Source organism: Lissotriton vulgaris, chromosome 6 (genome assembly GCF_964263255.1).
Source record: "Lissotriton vulgaris chromosome 6, aLisVul1.2, whole genome shotgun sequence".
Taxonomy (NCBI): Eukaryota; Metazoa; Chordata; class Amphibia; order Caudata; family Salamandridae; genus Lissotriton; species Lissotriton vulgaris.
This window is the reverse complement of record NC_141694.1, coordinates 507,602,115-507,624,258: the sequence shown is the minus strand read 5'-3', so window position 1 is coordinate 507,624,258 and position 22,144 is coordinate 507,602,115.

Below are 22,144 nucleotides of genomic sequence, written 5' to 3'. Positions count from 1 at the left end.
ATTGTCTGACATGACATAAGGAAAAACTGATGTAGTTGAAAATTCAACTAGAAGGGAGACTGCTAATATCAGTGAATACAATGTCAACGTACGCCATGATATATGCACGCATAACAATGTCAATACCAGTAAATGCAATGTCAATGTTCGCCATGATATCTGAATGCATAACAATGTCAATACCAGTAAAAATTATGTTGATGTTTTCTATGACAAATGTAGGCATAATAATGAGAACTTTTGATAAATATGATTTCAATGAATTCCAAGTTATAGGTACATGTAATAACAAATCTGTATCATTGCTGTCACATTCCCCCAAGGTGACCTCCCCATCAACCCAGAGACACATGCTCAGACAGGCCCTGTGACCCAAACCCAAGCCTAAAGATTGATAGGTCACAGGTGGGGTTACACTTAGCCAAGCAGCTTTAACTGTGCTGCTGTCAAATGAGAGCCGATCGACACTGAAGACCTCAGGGTGCGAAAGATTAACTTTTCTCACTCAGAGCATTTCCTACCTAAACAGCTTCACCACGATTACAGTACAGGGTGAGGGTTGTCTACAAGGGATTTTGTTTGTTAACTGGTTCCGTTTATTTGTTAGCGTAAACCATTGAGTTTGTTATAGACAATCTAACTCGAATGTGTCCATAGGACAACAGTGATATGTGTTGATATTAATCACAAAGAGAAAAATCACAAAGAGAAAAAGCACACAGAAGATCCTATTTGTATGAAAATATATTATATTTTATATATCAGAAATAAATTCAAGGGGAAACATCAAGTAGTTAATCATAAGCAAAGTGTCATGAACAGATGTATAGAGCAAATCAGTTCATAACAAAACATCAGCTCCTATAAATGCAAAAAAGCAACTAAAACCAATGATGAACAAAAGTTGCTCTTAAGAACATAAAGTTCTTGTGAGATGATGAAGAGGTCGATGTTTCAGTCTTTGTTGACCATCATCAGGACAATTGTGTATTGCAGAGGAATCCCCTTAAAAAGTTGCAATGGAAGCAAAATTTCTATATTCATATGGCTTGTGGGTGGAGCTATGTAACCGTTGGATCACTATCGGTGTGCTATTGAAGCCGTTAATCAATACGGACAACCTTCTTTTTGAAAAGCCTTTTACCTGAAGAGCTTTCCCTCATTGTTGCTAGATCTCTGCCCCGAATTTTAATTCTGATTTTTTTTTATATGTAGTAGAAATATTTTTTGTCATTTTATTAGTATTGTTGTTCATTAGTAATATAATAAAAACATAGTTCTATGTTTTTAAACAGCATTAATATTAATTACATTTCTTTGTATAATAAAGAAGTCACACATTTTTTGCATTTTATTTCAGTTTTAAAAGTTTATTTATTTTATATTTTGACATTTTAATGATATATATTTTATCCGATTCTGTGGAACGTCCGCACTGGGGCGGAATTTGCGGCGCGCTTAACGGGTTAAGGAAATCATTTTTTGTTTATTATAAGCCATTGTTTTTTTATTTAATAGCCTTTTTTAATTTTTTATGGAGCATTTCTTTTTCATGGTTCCAGCATACTTTGGATGGCTTTAAGGGATTTGTGTTTGATTCATCTAATTTTTCCTTTTTATTTTTGGCCTGTTTTGACAATATTTTTCTATTTTTTGTGGATTACTAATTTTCTTATTATGTGGATAATGAGATAGATCTGCAGCTACCGAACAGTAGAATTGAGGTACTTGATTTTCTTTTGATGGGAAATATATTTTTATAATGGTTGTGTAGATATTGTGTGATTGTTTTGTGGAATTGTTTGGTTTATGTGTTGTAATTCATTTATGTGGTGGATTGAGGTTTTTTTTCTTTCCTTCTTGGTCTTTTGTAGGTTACTATTTATTTGGTAATATGCTTTTTGGCTATCATCTCAAAGTAATCTACTTCGTTGTTATTTATGACGAGTTTTACTTTTAATGGTAGCATACCATAGATTCATTTGGTTTGTTTGCAATGTTAATGGTACACTTGGCTACCATATAGCTCAATTCTTAGTTGTTGGTAGCTTTGCTCTTTTTGTAATGATTCTATACATTTGATGGAAGGCATTGTGCCATTCTTCTACTGCGTTGTTTGTTTTGGTTTCCTGTGCCAAGGTGATGTCATAGACATTCCACCATGGTATTTACAATTTTGGTTGGTGTCTGTGTCCTGAGCGATGCAATCTCCCAACCCAAGCATCTTCAAAATAGTCCATGAGCGGGACACATTTGTCTTCATTTTGTTGGTCGAAAAGTGTTTCTATTAGGGAACTGTAGTGGTTGGGTACCTCTGTGACAGAGACAAAGGCTAGTGCTATAATTTCATTTATTTCAAAGGCAAATTGGCTGTTTGTAAAATATTCTAAATTTTTGCAGGTGCCTCCATATACTTTGATCGAAATGATGGTAACAACTTGTATGGCTGTATGAGTGTAAGTGTTTAGTATTGGTTGAATCATGGCTTCCTCAAAGTTTATGATTATTTTTTAGGGGCATTAAATATTTGTTTTATGTTTGGTATGGTTGAGGCGCTACTTTGTTTTTTTTTGGTAGTAGAGCATATATAAAAGGGATATTTGTGTTTTGATATTCACCATGTATGTTTGGTGTATATCTGAGTGAAGGGTTTGGAACACATTTTGAAGGTCACATCCATTATCTACATTTCACATTGCTGCAGGTTTTGTAAGTTATCTGCTGTAAAGAATATTTGGATTTGTTTTTTGTTATTTAGGTCATCATGTAAGAGTAAAAGTTCCTCATTATATGCCTGATTAGGGTGGCGGCGGAGCCCTTTGGACAAACCTTCTGTCTGATAGTGGTGTTCGGACCCAGAGCTTTCGGTCGCAACACCACAGACTCCGCCAGTATCATAGATGGTGTGGGGGTCAGAGGAGTGTTCCAGATTGGCGGCGGTGCCGAGTCAGGCACTGCCGTTGGGATTACAATATCCCTTTCTGAGACACATTTTCATGGCTTGAACCCCGCCATGAAAAGTTGTCAGGAAGGTATTAGGGACCCAAAACAGAAACCCATGCCTTCGTAGACCAATGTAGAGTGTCCTTGGGGACACATTTAGAGCCCCCACTTACCTCCATGTACCGTGAGCCATGCACAACATGGTTCATAGCACACGGTGCACAGACATGGAATAGGTGCAGCATAGTGGCAGCATGTACTGTAGCCCTTTTCCATGGCCGCAGCATGCCCCCGCTGTGATGCCAATGACTGTCTTACCACAAGCCCAGTGGTCAAATACAAATATGTCAGCCAAACCACTGGAAGCTTGTTGGGTGGTCTTCTGACCGTCAAAATAGCGGCCAATGGCCCAACCGTCTGACATCCTAATCAGGCCCTATGTGTCATTGTTAAGTGGTCAGGCATCTGTATGTCTGGGCATCTTCTAGAGGCAGATAGTCTATCGCTGGTGGCTCCTTTAGTTTGTGCAATTAAATATTTTTAAGTTGGAACAGGTGGTAGTTGGTCTGTTGTGTGTTCTGGGACTTTAGGTAATATATCTTGAAGGATTTAGCTTGTGGGTTGCTGGGAGCAAGTGCTTGCTTCTCTTATATCCCCCAATCTCTCTTTTACTTTTATTTATGTTACATTGGGAGGGGGGGTTGTGCTCTTTTACACGAGCTATAACATCATCTTTTGTAAATTGCCCTCCCATAGCATACATTAGAATAATATTTACTTCATTTCTATTTTACAGTTTCTGTTGATACAATTATTTGGCTGTAGGTATAGCCTACAGACAAATAACTGTAACTGTAATTTAGTAACTGCTTTTCTTTCCTCAAAGTAATATACTCTGGCATCTCTGTCATTGTATCTGAAAGTAGTGTAATAGTATCAATATATCTATTTCAACGTTTGTATATTTATTATTAAAGTTTACATTAGGTAGTCACTCCTATAATGTATACTTACAGGTATGTTGGGTATTGATGTTTCTCATAATTTAGCAGCTTTTGTGTTGGGGTGTTCTTAGTGGAGCATGTGCTATCTTTTCTGTTAGATAAAAAAATCATAGGTTTCACTTTGAATTTAAATTTGCTGTTGTTTGTAGACATTGAGGTTATTTGCTTTGTTTTTGCTGACTATTTGGGTGAGTTTATAATTTTGTATTAATTTATTTACACTTATTTTCTGATAACTTTTTGAGGTTTTTGATAGTTGTTATTTCAGGCAGTTTATTGCGTTTTCCAGGCTCGTGTTTTTCTTTCAGGAAGTCTATGTAAAAAGTTAGATATTGAATAGTATTTTACTAATTATTTTAAAATGTTATACATTTGATAACAATTATATTTAAGTGTAAATATAAGTTTTACTTAGTTGGTTAGGTAGTTGTTGAAATGTGCAAATTTTTTCTGTTATGGTTTTATGAGAAAAGATTCCAGAGTTTCCTCTTTTTACTGTATGTCATTTTCGAAGTTGTTGAATGTAGGTATTATTCTTGATGTAGACTATATACTTTGCTACTTTTTAATATAAGTTTATATATATCACTGAAAAATCCATAAATTTCAGGGGCGTTATAGTTAGTTGGACATTTCACTCATACAAAACCATAGAAATCCCCCCGTTATAGTTAGTTCTGCTAACTATAACTCGCGCACCTGCAATGCACTGCTGATGACGTCACATATTACATCACTCATGACATGGTCAGTGACATCACTCATGACATTACTGATGACATCTCAAATGACATGATTTTAATTTCTAAGGTTTTTTTAAATGCTAATTTCTAACTATATTATGCATTAAACCTATGGTTTTTTCAGTGAATTTCTAAGGTTTTTTTAAATGCCTTTGCTAAGTATAACGTGCCTGAAACCTATGGTTTTTTCTGTGAATATATATATATTTATTATGTTATGCATACATGTGAAAATGTCTCGGTCTGCCTGTTTGCCTCGGTGGCACGGACAAAATGGGTGGAACTGATGTCAGCACGCCGATGAGGTCCTCTTATGGCTCCAATGACATCATATGGTGTCGCAAGCGGAGCCGTGCTATTATGATGTCCTTGTAGACGTGGGAGAGCTAGGAAAGAATTTCCATGGAATGCTGGTGTAGGGGATATTCACCTTAGTGTTCAGGCTAGTCCTGTAGGAGCAACTGTTTATGTTGCCACTCCAGAGACCGAAACCAGTGATCCGAGGGCCAGAGGCCCTGCAGATGGCACACGGATGCCCATTTGTGTGCACTGGCTGCGCAGCGAAGTGACAAGCACCACAACCCACAAAAAAGGTAACGAGGACACTGAATAACACAGTGTCTTCTCTTTGTATCTGGGAGGAGCAACGAAGTTAAAATGCCCTAGTACCAAAATGTAGAATTAGTGCTACAACGATCTTCAAGAGGTCCTGCTATGCCGCTTCTGCCTCCGGTACCCTGGAGGCAGCACATGGGTCACGTGGTATGGTCATACTATGGTGGGACGCACACTCGTTGACCTCTCATGGCACTGCTCCACACTACAGGGAGGACGCTTTCCATTAGCTATGTTTTCTGATGATGTGTCGCACTGGCCCGTCCAACAACAGAACTCCTTTAGATCCAAACAGACTCTTCCACTCTCTCACGGGAAGAGAAACCATGCCACGCGGACACTTGCACAATACAACAGCCGGGAATGCACTTTTGGGTAAAAAAAACACATTCCTTCCTCCTAATTAATCAAATAAACGTCTCACTGAAGAACAGGTGCCAGCTTCGATCAGTCAACAGCTGTTATAACGACTTTTTGACTTCGTGATACCATTACAATGCATGCATTACCACGCATGCGTTGTACATCGTGAAGTCATTACTACGCATATTTTTACCATTCATGCCTTTACAACAAATTTAGTTGTAAAGGTATGTATGGTAAATGACCATGCGTTCAAAAATCATGTAGACGATCCACGTCGTTGTAAGAAAACAGAGGCTGTTCCGTTTCCTCACAACGACGTGCACCGCCCCTCAAAGATGACATGAAGCAGGAACTACGAGGAGAGAGGAACCATGAGGAGTGAGAGGTAAGGGGGATTGGGCATGAGTTGGGGGTTTCTTTTCTAGGGTTTAGGGTAGTGCAGTGGTGTTTTGGTAGTGTAGGGGATCATGCTGGGAGTAGTGTTTTAGGGTTTAGGGTAGTGCAGTGGTGTTTGGGTGGTGTAGGGGGTCATGCTGGGGTAGTGTTTTAGGGTTTAGGGTAGTGCAGTAGTGTAGGAGGTTGTGCTAGGGGTAGTGTTTTAGGGTTTAGGGTAGTGCAGTGGTGTATGGATAGTGTAGGGGGTCATGCTGGAGTTGTGTTTTAGGGTTTAGGGTAGTGCAGTGGTGTTTGAGTAGTATAGGAGGTCAAGCTGGTGGTAGTGTTTTAGGGTTTAGGGTAGTGCAGTGGTGTTTGTGTAGTGTAGGGAGTCATGCTGTGGGTAGTGTTTTAGGGTTTAGTTTGTAGTGCAGTCTTTTTGTGTAGTGTAGGGGGTTGTGTTTTATGGTATAGGGTAGTGCAGTGGTGTTTGGGTGGTGTAGAGGTTCATGCTGGGATTAGTGTTTCAGGGTTTAGGGTAGTGCTGTGGTGTTTGGGTAGTGTAGGGGTTCGTGCTGGGGTAGTGTTTTAGGGTAGTGCACTGGTGTTTGTGTAGTGTGTGAGGTCATGCTGGGGTGGTATTAGGGTTTAGTGAAGTGCAGTGGTGTTTGGGTAGTGTAGGGAGTCGTGCTGGGGTAGTGTTTTAGGGTTTAAGGTAGTGCAGTGGTGTATGTGTAGAGTAGAGGGTCATGCTGTGTGTAGTGTTTTAGGGTTTAGGGTAGTGCAGTGGTGTTTTGGTAGTATAGGGGGTGGTGCTGGGGTAGTGTTTTGGGTTTACGGTAGTGCAGTGATGTTTGTGTAGTGTAGGGGGTAATGCTGGGGGTAGTGTTTTAGGGTTTAGGGTAGTGCAGTGGTGTTTGTGTAGTGTAGGGGGTAGTGTGTTAGGGTTTATGGTAGTGCAGTGGCGTTTGTGTACGGTAGGGGGTCATGCTGGTTCTATTGTTTTAGGGTTTAGGGTAGTGCAGTGGTGTTTGTGTAATGTAGTGGGTCGTGTTAGGGTTTAGGGTCTTGCAGTGGTGTTTGGGTAGTGTAGGGGGTTAAGCTGGGGGTAGTGTTTTTGGGTTTAGGGTAGTGTAGTTATTTTTGGGTAGTGAAGGGGGTCGTGCTGGGGTTAGTGTTTTAGGGTTTAGGGTAGTGCAGTGGTGTTTGTATAGTGTAGAGGATCGTGCTGTGGATAGTGTTTTAGGCTTTAAGGCAGTGCAGTGTTGTTTGTGTAGTGAAGGGGTCGTGCTGGGGTCATGTTTTAGGGTTTAGGGTAGTGCAGTGATGTGTGTGTAGTGTAGGGTGTTGTGCTTGGGGTAGATTTGGGGTTTAGCGTAGTGCAGTGGTGTTTGGCTAGTGGAGGTGGTTGTGTTTTAGGGTTTAGGGTAGTGCGCCCAACCAGCCACAATATCTGTGGACAAAGGGGATCCTGACTCTTTTGAACACTACGCCAATTGACTAATTTGGGTCAAGGACCCTACCACATCCAAGACCCATCAATTCCCTTCTTGGGATCCCTCATATACTTGGAGATAAAGGTACATAGTTTCTCATTAATTTCAGGCATATGTGCCACCTTCCCCTTCAGTGAGGGCCTGGGGCATTCTCCCCTCATCCTATTCCTGACATCCCTTTCAAGGGGTTGATGGATTTTCCCCACCACATACACTGCCACTTTGGCATCAGGGGTCCACTCCGCTGACCTAGGATGGTCAATTTGGGTAGGCTCGAACATGTACAAGTAGACCCCGTTCCCAACCGGGGACTGAGAGGAGTGCGACTCTGAACGCCAGGGATGCCCAGAGTCCATATCCTCATCGGAGGAGAAATCGTCCTCCGATACACCCTCTCCCTCTAAGGAAAACCCACCGTTGGGGTCTACAACAGTGGTGACAGCGTCGCAATTTTCTTCAGGCTCCTCCTCCCGGCAGGGTGCATGTTTTAGCATTCGCACACTCTTGAGGAAGGTCTCCGTAAGTCTATAAAATCCTTCCAATTGCCCTGCATTATGCTTAACAGCCCTTTTATTCCCCATCTGGAAGCTACTGGGACCCGCCACCTCCAAATCTGGGTCACTGAACACCCCAGGGATGCTTTTTGCCAGCTTATTAACCTGATCCCTAAGAGGAGCCAGCACCCTAGAAATAGCAATTACCACCACCAGTTGGCGGTGGTCACTAACATGGCCATGTGGGGAAATCACTGCGGAGCGCTGTCAAAATTAGGCGAGGGTTGGTCGGGAATCAAGCAGACACTAAAGGAGTGACAGTATTCCCAAACGCGCGTAAAAACCAGTGGGAGCGCTCGATGGAGCTGCCTCGCTTGGACCAGACACGCCTGACAGGATCTCACCGTGCGCAGAGCGCACAGCGGGAGAAACTGCGAGGGGGAGAACGGGCCTGGGCAAGAGCCTGCTGCGCAGGGAATATGAAACAATACCAAGGCAATAATGCTAATAACGTGCACCAGAAACCGCTATACAAACAGCAACAACGTCAGATTAAGCCAAGAATGTAAGGAATGTACTTTACTGACGAGCAGTGAAGAAAGAGGAAGCGGAAGGGACGTCACAATATTTTATTCGTTGGACTGTGATATGATTGGACTATAGTTGCCTTGGAGACTACCCCCCTAATGGTTCATGGGTTGTGCAGTCTTTTGTTTTATGATTGTTGTGTTACGTTTTCTTTGAACTGGTATGCAAATAAAGTGAGGAAAGATATGCAATAATCCTCGCCTTCACCCTGCCATAGAATTAATTACACTTTATTCGATCTGGTTTAGAAACATATATCATAGAAGTGTACATAAAAACAGTAAATCCTCTTTCCTAATACAATATAGTGAGAATTAATTAAAACCAGTAGGTAAAAACGGGTGTTGCAAAGCCCGGTTCAGAGCAACTTCAGGTTCAATCTCATGTACTTCGTGCAAAATACGCAATAAGGGGTCCAAGTAAGATGTAACGCTCCAATACCTGACCAGTCTGCACTATATAAAACTGCAGAAAAACTAAAAATAAAAAGTGTTTTGCACACTTATGTCATTGGCTATATGTGGGCTACATCTGGGTGATATTTGTGCTAGATTTGGGCTTTTTTCTCTGATGAGCATCTTGGGAGACTTATTTGTTATGAAGTTTCCTAATTTCCTCATTGACTGCAGTCTCCTCAGTAAGAAATGCTTTCAGTGTTTTACTTTGTTTCCATCAAGAAGGCATTCAGATGTGTCACACATTTGCCATAAATTCAGAATGTTAGCACTCTAGTTGTTCAGTAGATCACTGTAGGAAAGCTACTGCTCACCAGGGAATTAACTGGAAGTCTACTGCTGGTATTGAAAGTGATTGTTTCAGTCTGCATGTCATAATTTTCTAATGAAATAGAAGAGGATTTGAAATCTCACTTAAAACATGCCTACATTTTTTTCTGCAGCATTAGCTATAAGATCTATGGCAAAATGAACCCCCTCATTTTGTTCCTTTTTAAATTAAATGTTTCAAGTGTTACCAGTTTATTCCAATCAAGATGGCTTAAAGTGTGCCATAATTGTGTCATAAGTAAGACTGTTATCTCTCTAGTTGTTCTTTAGAACACTCTGGGAAGCTGCAGTAGAACACAAAGGCATCAAGTGACAGGCTGCTCCTCTTGAAATATAACAGGAAGATATTTGAGTTCACACTTGAAACATGCAGTAATGTTTCTTTCCACAGCACTAACCATAATTTCTATGACAAAATGAACCCCATCATTTTGTTCCTTTTTAAATTAAATGTTTTAAGTGTTACCAGTTTATTCCAATCTAGATGGCTTCAGGTGGGCCATACCTTTGTCATAAGTAAGGCTGTTAGGGCTCTAGTGGTTCTTTAGAACACTCTGGGAAGCTGCAGTAGAACACAAAGTAATCAAGTGACAGTCTCTGCCCTTGTTGGATATAAATGTTTTACTGAGAATGTCAGACTTCATTCTCACGTGACTGAGAAAGATAATGTGAATTTACAGAAAATATGCTCTCATTTTAGCTTCTGGAGCACCTTCCAAAACTCTATAGGACCTGCATGTGAAAATAGTCTTCTCTCAAACATGATTCATGATATCCCTGACCCTTCATAAAAATCCCAAGTTGACGCAATAAGTCCCCCAGAGAATACAAATAGGCTATTGGGTTCCATGTCAAATACAAATTAATGGAATATTGTAGAAATTAAAGTTACTCAAGTTATTAAGTATTATCTATAGTGTCATGCTATTCCTGATCACTTCCTTGACCGTTCAAGCGAGTAATTCTAGTCTGAAAAAAGAGCTCTTGTTTATTTAGTTTGAGTACAACAGTATAGTGATACAAGGGAATCACTGGTGAATGCCAATACTTATAACGTGGGTTGGCCAGGAACCTCTGATTGCCTGTGTGCCCCACGAAAAGGATGGTACATTGATGATCTCACAACCAAAGCCTTATTAGGGCTTTATGCAGATAATGCAAGGGATAAATTTGCCCGGCATGGCTCCCCATTGGTGAGAATTACATTACTTCTATACCTGAATTCTACACGTGCCAACAAACATTGGTCACTGCTCAACCTGACACCAACAACTCTTTTTCTCCTAATATGACTCCAGTACATGAAAGGCATCCAATAATGGTTCCCAACATAAATTCTGTTCTCCATATAAATTGCCTGAACAATCTAAGTGGCTCTGAGATGCCCATGATAACCACTCAATGTAGGTAAAGTCTATGCATCAGAATTCCATTCAGTGATAAAGTAATGACTGCAAGAGGGTGTGACCGACCACTGACCAAGATGGCAGAGAGAGTATGCAACACCTTTGCATACGACCTACCAGAACCCAATCCTTTTCTGGCACATACTCATACAGACCGACTTTCTAATCCTTGATTGCACTCAAGGAGGAGTGTGCATTTATCTAGCGCCTACTGATGAGCTTCTTTGTTCTGCCACCTGGACTGTTCTGCGGCCTGCACCTGCATCCTGTCTTATGGCGTCATCCCATCTGCCTTAGGTGTGCTCCAGAGTGTCTGTACCAAGAGTGGCTTGGAAGTGTGAGCACTCACTTGCTTCTGCCCACCTATACAATGTACAACCCCTGGCTCCAACCATGGCCCGGGACTGTTGTGCTGTGTTGATCGACTAGTGACAGGCTCGGCTGTAAGCCTGTCATTTTAAACACTCTACGCCATTTTGGCTGGTGCTGCTGCAGTTGATCAGCAGACCGTCTAAGGAAAGGATGCCAGCTCTATCCCAACCTAAAAGTACTCTTGTCCTCTGCATCCCTGGAGCCAGCTGTGCTCCTTGGGGAATTTTGCTTCTGTAGTCGTACTCAGATTGAAGCACCAGCTCTTCAAATCATGAGCATAAGTGGTGTGGGCAGTACAGGCGAGCATTGCTGATAAGTCCTGCTATAGAATTGACCTTAGGACTCGACTAGTAGCTCCCACGATCGCTCCTTGTTTGTTATTGGGAGGGTGTTGGGCTATTTGCTACCAGAATTGCTGCTCTCAGTGGAGGGCCCCTTCTATGCTTGATTCCATGTTCCTATAGACTATGCCCCGCCTGGTTTGAAATGCCTGTGCCCCCGTGCATAATTCCATTGACTTGTGTGAATTCTCCAGACAGGCACTTTAGACTACCTAACCTGTGCCTGTCTACTTGACAGTCTGATCACTGTTCAGTGGCACTTTCAGTTTCAGTCCCATGGAGTCTGGCACAGTCAATTCCCTACTGCCACTTGCTCCCTGGACTGCATGCTTAGTCAGCAACTCGGCACGCCAAAATGAGGAAAGTAGACCCTTAGAGGTCAAGTATCCCGATCGACACTAGTCTCTACACAGGCTGCTAGACCCACCTCTGAAATGACTACAGATGCCCACTCCTGGCCTCTGAGAAGGAGGTTGGAGCTCCTGGAGGGGACAGTGAGATGCACAGAATTCTACCTGGCAACCAGACCAGCCTGCGGCAAATAGGCAGAAAACTTGGTCACAAACTGCCTTGACCATATGAATTACACATAAGACAAAGCCGATGATTAACTGTGTGAGGCAGAAGGCAGGACCTCCACCATCAAGTATGGTTCTGAAGGGCTGAAGGACACTTTTCTGTTCAAAGACATGGCCAGAGTGGTGGCTAGGAATGATGACCTAGAGGAATTCTCAAGGCTTAACAGCTTGCACATCAAGAGTATTGTGGAGTCACCAGACATGGGACGGCTCTTTTTTAAGTTATTGTTGAGGGAGATGCTCGGCAGGCACATTTTATCATTTCTCTCTGCAGTCAAAATATGCACAGATTCATGGGACCAGCACCCCACCAGAGCCCCACCAGGCCTCTTTGGCATGCCTCTTTGTTTCCTGTCTTTTAATTACAGGTATGAGTGGCTCATTAGGCAGGCTGGCTGGAACATCATGGAAGGATGTTCTCTATCTACTTGTTCAGGAGGCCAGGCGTGGATTTGCCAAAATAAAAAAAGCTCTTGTGCTTGAAGAACATCACTATGCCATGCTCTGCCCTGCTAAACTGAGGATACACCATGAAGATCTCTTTTCTTCTCTTCTCCTTAGGATGCTATGAGGGTTGCCAAGATTAAACTCAAGAAGGCTCTATCCCCAGGAGACTGCAGCATGATAACACCCTCGCCACAGCTAGGGCCACTTCCAAGCGTGGGGAATGATTCTCTCAAAGATTGTTTATAATTTCTTACTATTTTGTTTACAGCTCATTCATTTGTCACTGCTTGCAGGGGCTCCAACATAGGCATTATATTTTGTAACTTGTTTAATTGTCCCCCTTTGTAACGCACTCATTAATATTTCCTTTTGGTGGTTCTTGTGTTAAATTCAGGAGTACTTTATATTGCTTCTACTAGGCTACATATCAAGTGTTACTTCTGATTTTCTGGCCTAGAGCCCACTACCCCTGGGCTAGGGAGGTTGATACCAAATCACATCCTCTACGTAATTCACTCTCTGGTTGGATGAAGGTTTTATGTAGGGCTTGTTAATAGCATATTGGGTGTTCAGTGTGGGTGGGTGTATTATGATCCCTGGATTAATTGTTAGTAATATCTGTTTGGCCATTGTAGAATGTATTTATGCAAATTCGAGGTTTCTTGTCAGAAAGCGTCACTACATCTCTGAAGATATAATTCTGAGGTGGAGCATTCTAATCGCTTGCCAAATAGGATGTGGTGTTATATTCATGACCTGGATTTTGCAACCATAAAAAAGGTTGCTATCCTCCAAAAGACCCATGTTGGCTCACCCAGTTCCCCTACCTTTGCTGACACAAACTATTTTGCCTCTATCAGCTCATATGCTCAGTGGTTGATCTGCTGGACACTGTGCTCTAAGCCTTGTTATATTTTTGCCAATTCTGAAGTTCTGTATGTTTGCATCTCAGGAGCCTTCAGGACTGCCATATCACCATTAAAGCTTCCTATGATTCACACACATTTTCCCCAGACTTCTTTGAAACATTTTTGCAACGTCGTTGCCTCAGCGATGCTCATCATATTTTCTGGGGCAGGGATTTTAACCTTGTCCTGAAACCTCATCTTGATACTACTAATCCTCGCAGACTTATTAACCCCAATGCGGTGGCCACAATTAAACAGATCCTGGGATTTGATGTACCGGTAGTTTCCTGGCAGGATATCCAAAATAATGAGCCTGCCTATTCATTCTACCTGTTGGCACAAACCAATTATTCCCAAATTAATTATTTGCAGTAGTCTGGGAAGCTCCTACTTTAGATGCAGTCAATGTACTATCTGCCCTGCTTGCTATCTGACCACTCACCAGTGCAATTAACAGTAGCATTACCTGATCCTCTTTATTGCCCGAGCCCCTGGTATTTTCCTTCTGCCAGGCTGTGCAACTCGCTTTTTCATGCAGATATTGCTTTAGCGATTTAAGAACTTGGTCTCAATGCCCAAGTTTGCCACCATCTGGGAGACCTTTAAGTTCTACATTAGAGGCATCTGAATAGGCAAACAATCAGATGTTTTGAGATTGATCTGTGTCAAATTGGATCGACTTGAAAAAGCTCTTGCTGCTATGGAACTTCAATTAATGGCTGCTCTTACTGAAGATGTCCTTAATGAATTTAGCTAACTATATGTACAATTTAAAGAAGCCTCTGAGCATGAGGTTGCTGTCCTGGGCAAAAATGCATGAGTCTGGGTATTCATTGCAGAACTCTGACATTGCTCCATAATAGAGCACAGCTGAAAATGAGTATACAATTGCTCACTCTCACACTTGCCCAACCTTTACTAATAATGGATCAATTTCTAGAGACATGGCTGACCTATTATTCTGATTTATATGCTTCGTGACAAGGCAACATTATGGATCAAATCAAGGCCTATCTGGAGGACATTGAGCTTACCTTTGAGAATAAATGCAAGAGCCCATTGCTCTTGATGAAATTAGACCAGCCATAAATGGACTTGCTAATTAGAAGGCCCCTGGTACTGATGGCCTTCCTAGTGAATTTTAAAAAGCATTTAGAGAGTAATTAGCATCCTGTTTTTTGGAGCTCTGTGCCCCCACTTCCAGGAGGCTTTGATTTCCTTGATTTTTAAAACCAAGCAAAGATCCTACAGATACCAAATTATACAAACCATTTTCCTTATTGAATTTAGATAATAAAATACTTGCCCTCTTCCTCCCCAATTAGTTGAGGCCACTAATGTGTACCTTAGTGTTTCCTGCTCTGGCAGGCTTAGTCCCTTGCAGAGCCACCTCTAATGACTTGGCCACATTCTTCACTCTGGTACATCATATGCGCCCTGAAATCCATGCAGTGTTTCTTGACACCAAGAAAGCTTTTGATCTTTGAGTGGCCTTTCTACCATCAGTTCTTCATAGGGTGGGACTTGGTAATTACTGTGCGCGTATGATTGGACTATTATAAACTGACCCTGTTGCCCAAGTTACATCAACGGATATACATCTGAGACATTCAGAGTCAGTAGTGGTACGAGGCTGGGATAGCCCCTTTCCCTTATCCTTTTTGCTGTTGCTATCAACCCAGTAGTGTGCTCACTGAAAACAGCACAGTCACAAGGGGATCGCTTTCCATTCTCAAAATGACTTCTTGTCACTATACGCTTATGACATTTTATTATTTGCAAAAAATCCCAATATGTACCTCATTCCCATCATAAGCGATATAACATGTTTGGGGGCTTCCCTGGCCTTCACATTAATTGAAGTAAATCTGAAGTCTTCCACCTCATCAACTCCATCAAAAATACTATCTTTGTGATTCAACTGGAATGGCAGGAGAACTGGAAGGGCATTACTCTTATTGGAGATTATGAGCACATTATCAGAGATAACTGAACCGCAGGTTGACTGCTGGATCCTGATGCCTCTCCACGGCTGGCTTTCATGTTGCTTATTAAGATGTTAGTGCTCCCTAAATTCATGTATCTCTTTGTTGACATTGCAATCATGCCTCAGCCTCATGGTTGTTCTAGGCTGTGGTCGTTAGCACTCTTGCCTGAGCTGGCTACTGCTGATTCAGACATTCAGGGTGGTTCACACTACTGGACCTTGCATGACATTTTTTCTGTGCAATCCCTCTTTGTTATCTATTGGAGTGATCCCCAGTCCAGAGACCTGTGTGTACCATTTGAGCAACACTACATTGAGACTGGATCACCAGACATTATTCTCATTAACAAGCAGACTAGGTCTCGTTGGCTAATGGAAGTAGTCAAGTGCATGGACTGGGTTATATAGTCTGTGGCTAGGAGAATGAGGAGGTCTCTAATATAATCCCCTGAGTTAACTTTCATTGCCGATTCCCTACTCTGGAGCAGTTTCGTGACCTGGGTGAGACCCATGCGATAGAGGTGTTCTCCTATAACAGACTTTGACCGCCTGCGATGGCGAGCTGGAATTCCCATCCTTCAGAACCTGAGAAATTTGACCCGCTGGCACAAATGCTTATAGGCCCCCTGAGAAAGGCTGGGAATCAGAGCAATATAAACAATATGGAGAGTTCTTGCCCCTTCTTGACCATGAACTCTGGGCCTGATGGGAAACTGACCTTGACATAACTTTCTCACTCAAAGGTTTGGAGATACCTTTGCGAGCAGACAAAACATAAATGAATCAGCTATAGACACAAGCTCATACACATCCTCTTCCTGAAGAAGCTGTATTACACATCTAAATTGCAGCACACCATAGATCTGGCACACCTTTCCAGGTATTCTGGATGTCTGACTGGCCTGGTAAACTTTCTTCATGTAACCTGGAGTTGCCCAGCTCTCGAAGACCTTCGGGCTGAAGTCCTCCAGATGCTTAATGATGTTACTTCTACTAATATGGAATTCACTCGCTTAGGGCTCCTGTTGCGGTAGTACCAACTGTTAGGTGACTGATAACCCTCTTGATACTCCTTGCTCCTGTTTGTGGGGCCCTATCCCCAGGGTGAGTGATTGGCTCAAAGGCGCTGCACTATGCAATGAAAATGCAGATTATTATTATTATTAATATTATTTTTTAAAACAATTTTATTGACTTTTTGCCTTCTGAACAGTGCAATTATCAGTCAATTTCCATCAAGCAAGTACACATATTATTCTTCTACATTATAAACATCTCAATACATTTGTGTAGCATCCTTCACTCTCTGATTCACACTGTATGATGTCATGAATTCTATGTGGTTACCACAGTTACTAGAATGTATCTTTACAAGCTGTGGTGGTTATTACTTTGAGCTTGGATGAGATCTGGATGTGTCTCCTTTATCTCCAATAAACCTGAGCTCCTTCTCAACTCAATCCTGTGTCAGCTGCATTCTTATCAACAACCAGGATCTTACATTGGCGTAGTCGGCAGCTGAAGAGAAGGGAGACTCAACTATCTCAACAAAATACTTTTCTTCAATTTCAAGGTACCATTTTCTCTTTATTATGTGCTTATGATTGCACCAGCGGCTGTTAATATTAATAGTGCTTTGATTGCACCAGCGGCTGTTTTCAGTATTAATTTAATACCCTTGTAATTGAGCTTTGTGTCTTTTTGACACTTATCATTACATCAGCGGAGAATTCCTTTAAACTGCACTCTAATTGCACCAACCGCTGCTTCAATTGGTTTTTCAACCATTTATGTTTTGACTTTAATCTTAAAAGAAGCTTTTCAACAACTGTTTAAAATTCTACTCTCACTACGTTGGAACTTTCCTCTTAATGTTACTTTCATTAAACTTTAAAACTAACTTGACTTTTCTGTCGAGCTGTGAGACAAAAGTGATTCATTTTCGATTAGCGTGTTAATGCCAAGTGAAACGGTAAAGCTCCGTATTGGAAAGTAAACAAATCTTTGCCTTCATCAACAGTGAGCGTGGTGATGCCAAGTGAAACGGTAAAGCTCCGTACTTAAAAGTAAACAAATCTTTGCCTTCATCAACGTAGAAACCTAATGCTTGCAGTGACTGTTTAAAGATAAACAAAGCTTGTGAGTGTTCGCGCGTGAAAGCCATCACTCACCCTTTTCATTATTTGCTCCGTGTCATCACTTGGAACGTGCAGCTTCTGGTTTCCATGACTTCAGGTAGTGCAGCTTCTCCGTTTTCCGAAGGACTCGCACAACTACGCGTCTCAACGCAACGTTGATTCTGACAGGTGACGCTGCCAGACGCAACGTCTGACATCATTGGCAGCCATTTTTAATTTTCTTCGCATTTCCTTGTTTCCTTGACAACTCGATCTCAACACGCTCTACTAAATTCTTTATTTACACATAACAACATTTCGTCGTGTTGATACTGAGTAGTTTTGCTTCATAATACTTTGTGTTTAACACTATTTCTTTGCCAACTCTTACTATATTGTCACAGCACCTCGTGCTTCAAAATACCTCGTTTTCAAACCTTGTGGAACAGCCTCCTGGACAATATCTCTCAGAAGCACTTTGTGAAACAGCCTCCTGGACAACTTCTCATCGCAAGTTTATCACTTATACTGTACTGTATGAACATTTCTTTTATTATCCTTTTATTAATTTATATGTATAACAAAAGTGATTGTTTTTCTAGGCTGTTTTCCTTATCCAAGTAACAATCTTTTAGTCACAACACTTTAATTATCCTAATCCCTCATTGAATTAGCAACCATGCAAAATGTCACTGCAGCCCCATTTTTTCTGTCATCTCCTGGGGACCCTCCGATTAAGTGGCAAAAATGGAAAAAAGTTTTTGAACGTTACGCTAAAGTTTGTGGGGTTAGTTTGAGTGCTGAACGCAAGACATCTCTCCTTCTCCATTGTCTTGGGTCAGAAGGCCAGGATGTGTTTGACCATTTAGCGGAACTTACTGCTGAAGAAGAAAGAAGTCTGAATGAGTTTGAAATTTGTATTAAAAAATTAGACAATCATTATTTGCCCAAGGTTAGTACGATTTTAGAAAGATATCAATTTGCTAAAAGGTTACAAAATGAAGGGGAAACGGTTGAGGGTTATGTCACACAATTAAGAAAATTAGCTTCCTCTTGTAAATTCGCCACCTCAATTGACGAAAGAATTAGAGATCAGTTCATGGTTGGATGTAACATCGAAAAGGTTCGAGATGAATTGTGGTTAAAAGATGAACCATCTTTAGATGAGGTCCTACAACTTGCCAAAAGAGTTGAACATTCCCTAAAGTGCGTAGATACCTTGAATAAAGACAAACAACCTTCTCTTCATGTTGTTAAAAATACGGTAGCTGACTCACAAAAATCTTCAGGGTTGACCAATCCTTCAAAAACTAAAAAGAAATCCTTTGTACCTAAGTGTTTCAGGTGTGACAAAATTGGTCATTATGCCAATGACACGAAATGTCCAGCATTAAATGCTGTTTGTTCAAAATGTAAGAAGAAGGGTCATTTTTCCAATTTGTGCAAAAGTAAAACCCCTTCCACTTCTGTGAAATTTGTTGAAGATGAATGTTTAGAGGAAGATTTTGTGTGTGGACAGGTTATTGTCCAAGTCACTTCCACAGCTGATCTTAGAAAGTGTCCTATTGACACTATTGGAAATTGAAGGTGAGTCAACAGACGCTCTTTTTGACTCTGGTGCCAAAATAACGATTATTTCTAGAAATTTTTATTTGGGTAAGTTGTCCAACAAGACTCAATTATCGAGAGTTGACATTCGCCCGCTAGCATATGGAGGTAAACTCATTCCTCTTTTGGGATGCTTTACAGGACGAATTAAGTACAAAAATCGTTATACTATTGGCAAGAACTATGTTTCGCAGAAAGGTGACAGTATCATCAGTTGGTTTCACCAGGGTGATCTCCACATAATGCTGGATCCCAGTTCTCCCAATCCCATAAGCTTGTTAATTCTGTCCAAGTTGATTCCAATGTTGAATTGTTGTCACGCATCAAAATGCAATTTCCTAACGTATTTAGAGATGAATTAGGGTGTCTCAAAGATTTCAAACTTGAAATTCCTCTAAGACCTGGTTCTCAACCCTATGCTTGCAAGCCTAGACCTGTTCCCATTTCCCTCAGGGATGAGATGATAAGTGAATTGGAAAAATTAAAGTTGGGAGGGATCATTGAGGAAGTCACAGGAACTGATTGGATTGCGCCCGTAGTGGCCGCTCGCAAACCCAATGGTTCTTTGCGTCTATGCATTGATTTGAGGCAGTTAAATAAGTGTGTTATCAGTGACAGATATCCTATTCCTAACATCTCAGATCTTTTGACTAAAGTGGGTAATGCAAAAATATTTAGCACATTGGATTTGGCCTCTGCTTACCACCAGATTGTGCTAGAAGAGTCTTCAAGAAATCTTACATCTTTTATTACTCCCTTTGGGACATTTAGATTCATCAGAATGCCCTTTGGTCTTGTTTCAGCGGCGTCTGTATTTCAGCGCATTATGGAGAAGGTGCTTAAAGGTTGTGAGAAAGTGTGTGTGTACCAAGATGACATTCTTGTATTTGGAAAGAATGATGTTGAGCATGAATCTATCCTGTTTGACGTGCTTAGTAGACTTGAAAGGGCCAACCTTACCATCAAGATTGACAAGTGTCATTTTGGTGTCTCATCAATTCATTATTTAGGTCACACAATTTCAAAAGATGGCATTGCACCTAAGGCCAACTTGGTGGATACAATTGTTAAGATGCCCCCTCCTTCTTCCAGAGAAGAATTGATGAAATTCTTTGGTATGATAGAGTATTACAATAAGTTTGTTAAAGGTTTTGCCAGTCAGTGTGTCGGTTTAAGGAGTCTGTTGAAAAAGGGTTCTGAATTCATTTGGAATGATACTTGTGAGTCTGAATTTCAGACGTTAAAAAAGGGTCTTGAGAAAGCTCCTAATCTTAGAAGTTTTGACCCTCAAAAGATTTCCATTCTTACTACTGATGCCAGTCTCAAAGGACTTGGTTCTGTTCTCCAACAAGAGAATGACGGAGTCTTAGATACCATTATGTTTGCCTCACGTGGTCTCAAGGACCCTGAAACTCGTTATTCCGTTTTTGAACGGGAGGCTCTTGCTGTGTTTTGGTCCGTCAAAAAATTCAAGACATTTTTGTGGGGAAGTAAGTTCATAATCAAAACTGATCACAAGCCTCTGTGTGAGATTTTCGCAAAAAAGGGTATTGATTTAGTGTCCAGCAGAATAACCAGATGGGTTATTGCACTTCAAGAATTTGATTTCACTATAAAATATATACCAGGTGTTCAGAATTGTGTGGCTGACACCTTGTCAAGGCTTGTTGATATTTCACAGGACGTACCTTTAGAAGATGACTGTGAAGAAGATAAATATCAGGTTTGCCCTGTATCTGTTGAGGTCATTGATGAATCTGAGTGGCGTTCTAAGTTATCATCTGATCCTGTTCTCTCTGATGTGATGTCTCTCCTGGAGAAGGGTTGGCATTCTAAGAAACAGGGATGTGCTGAGTGTGCGAAATTCTGGGGAGTGAAAGATGAATTAGCTGTTTGTAATGATCTTTTGGTTCGTGGGACTAGATTGGTTCCTCCCTCTGAACTACGCAAAAACATCATTGATCTGGCTCATGAGTCACACTCTGGTATGACAAAAACTAAGGGAAGGGTTCGCTCATCCTACTGGTGGCCAGGCATGGACTTGCACATTGAGCGTATCATTAGAGATTGTGTGGTTTGTAACCTGAGTGATAAATCCAAAGTTGTAAGAGTACAACCTATGATCATTAGGGATCTCCCTGGTGGGCCGTGGAAAGAGGTCTCATTTGATATACTTGGTCCCATTTACACTGATGGACAGCAGATATTCATTTTCGTATTAATGGATTTATTTTCCAGATGGCCTGAGATACACTTCACATCAAACATTGAAACTAGCTGTTTATAAGATTCTTAGAGACCCTGTTTGCAAGGGAAGGGTTCCCACAATCGATCCTCACCGATAATGGGGTTCAATTGGTTTCCAGGGAAATGGAGTCTTTCTTACTCAGGTGTGGTATAAATCATAAAAGATTTGCTCTTTATCACCCAGAAACCAATGGAATGGTGGAGAGATTTAACAAAGTACTCAAAGAAACCATCTCTTGGGCTAAAGGGGCAGGTCTCAATTGGAAAGAACAAGTTCTTAAAAAGGTTGAGAATTATAGATTCACTCCTCACTCCTCCACTGGTAAATCACCCTTTGTCCTTTTTAGGGATAGGTCCCCTTGTACTTTGTTAGAACCAACATGGGTGAGAGATTTGAGTGATGAAATTGCTAGCTGTTCCAAAGATGGTGATTTAAATAATGGACTTAAATGGCGTGAGAAAGAGATTTTGAACTCTTCCAACAGGAAGCTCTACTTTGATTCCAAGCATGCCGTAAAAGCAACGCCTGTGAAGGTTGGTGACATGGTAGTTGTTAAACTTCCTGGTAATAAAATCAAATTCTCTGAACCAATAAAAGTAATAAAAGTTTTTAAGAATGCCGTGAGGACCTTAGACCACAGAATATGGAACTTAAATAGAATTTGTGTTTTATCTGGTAATCATCAACCTCCTGCTCTTGAACTTAGGACGGATGTTGATGGTT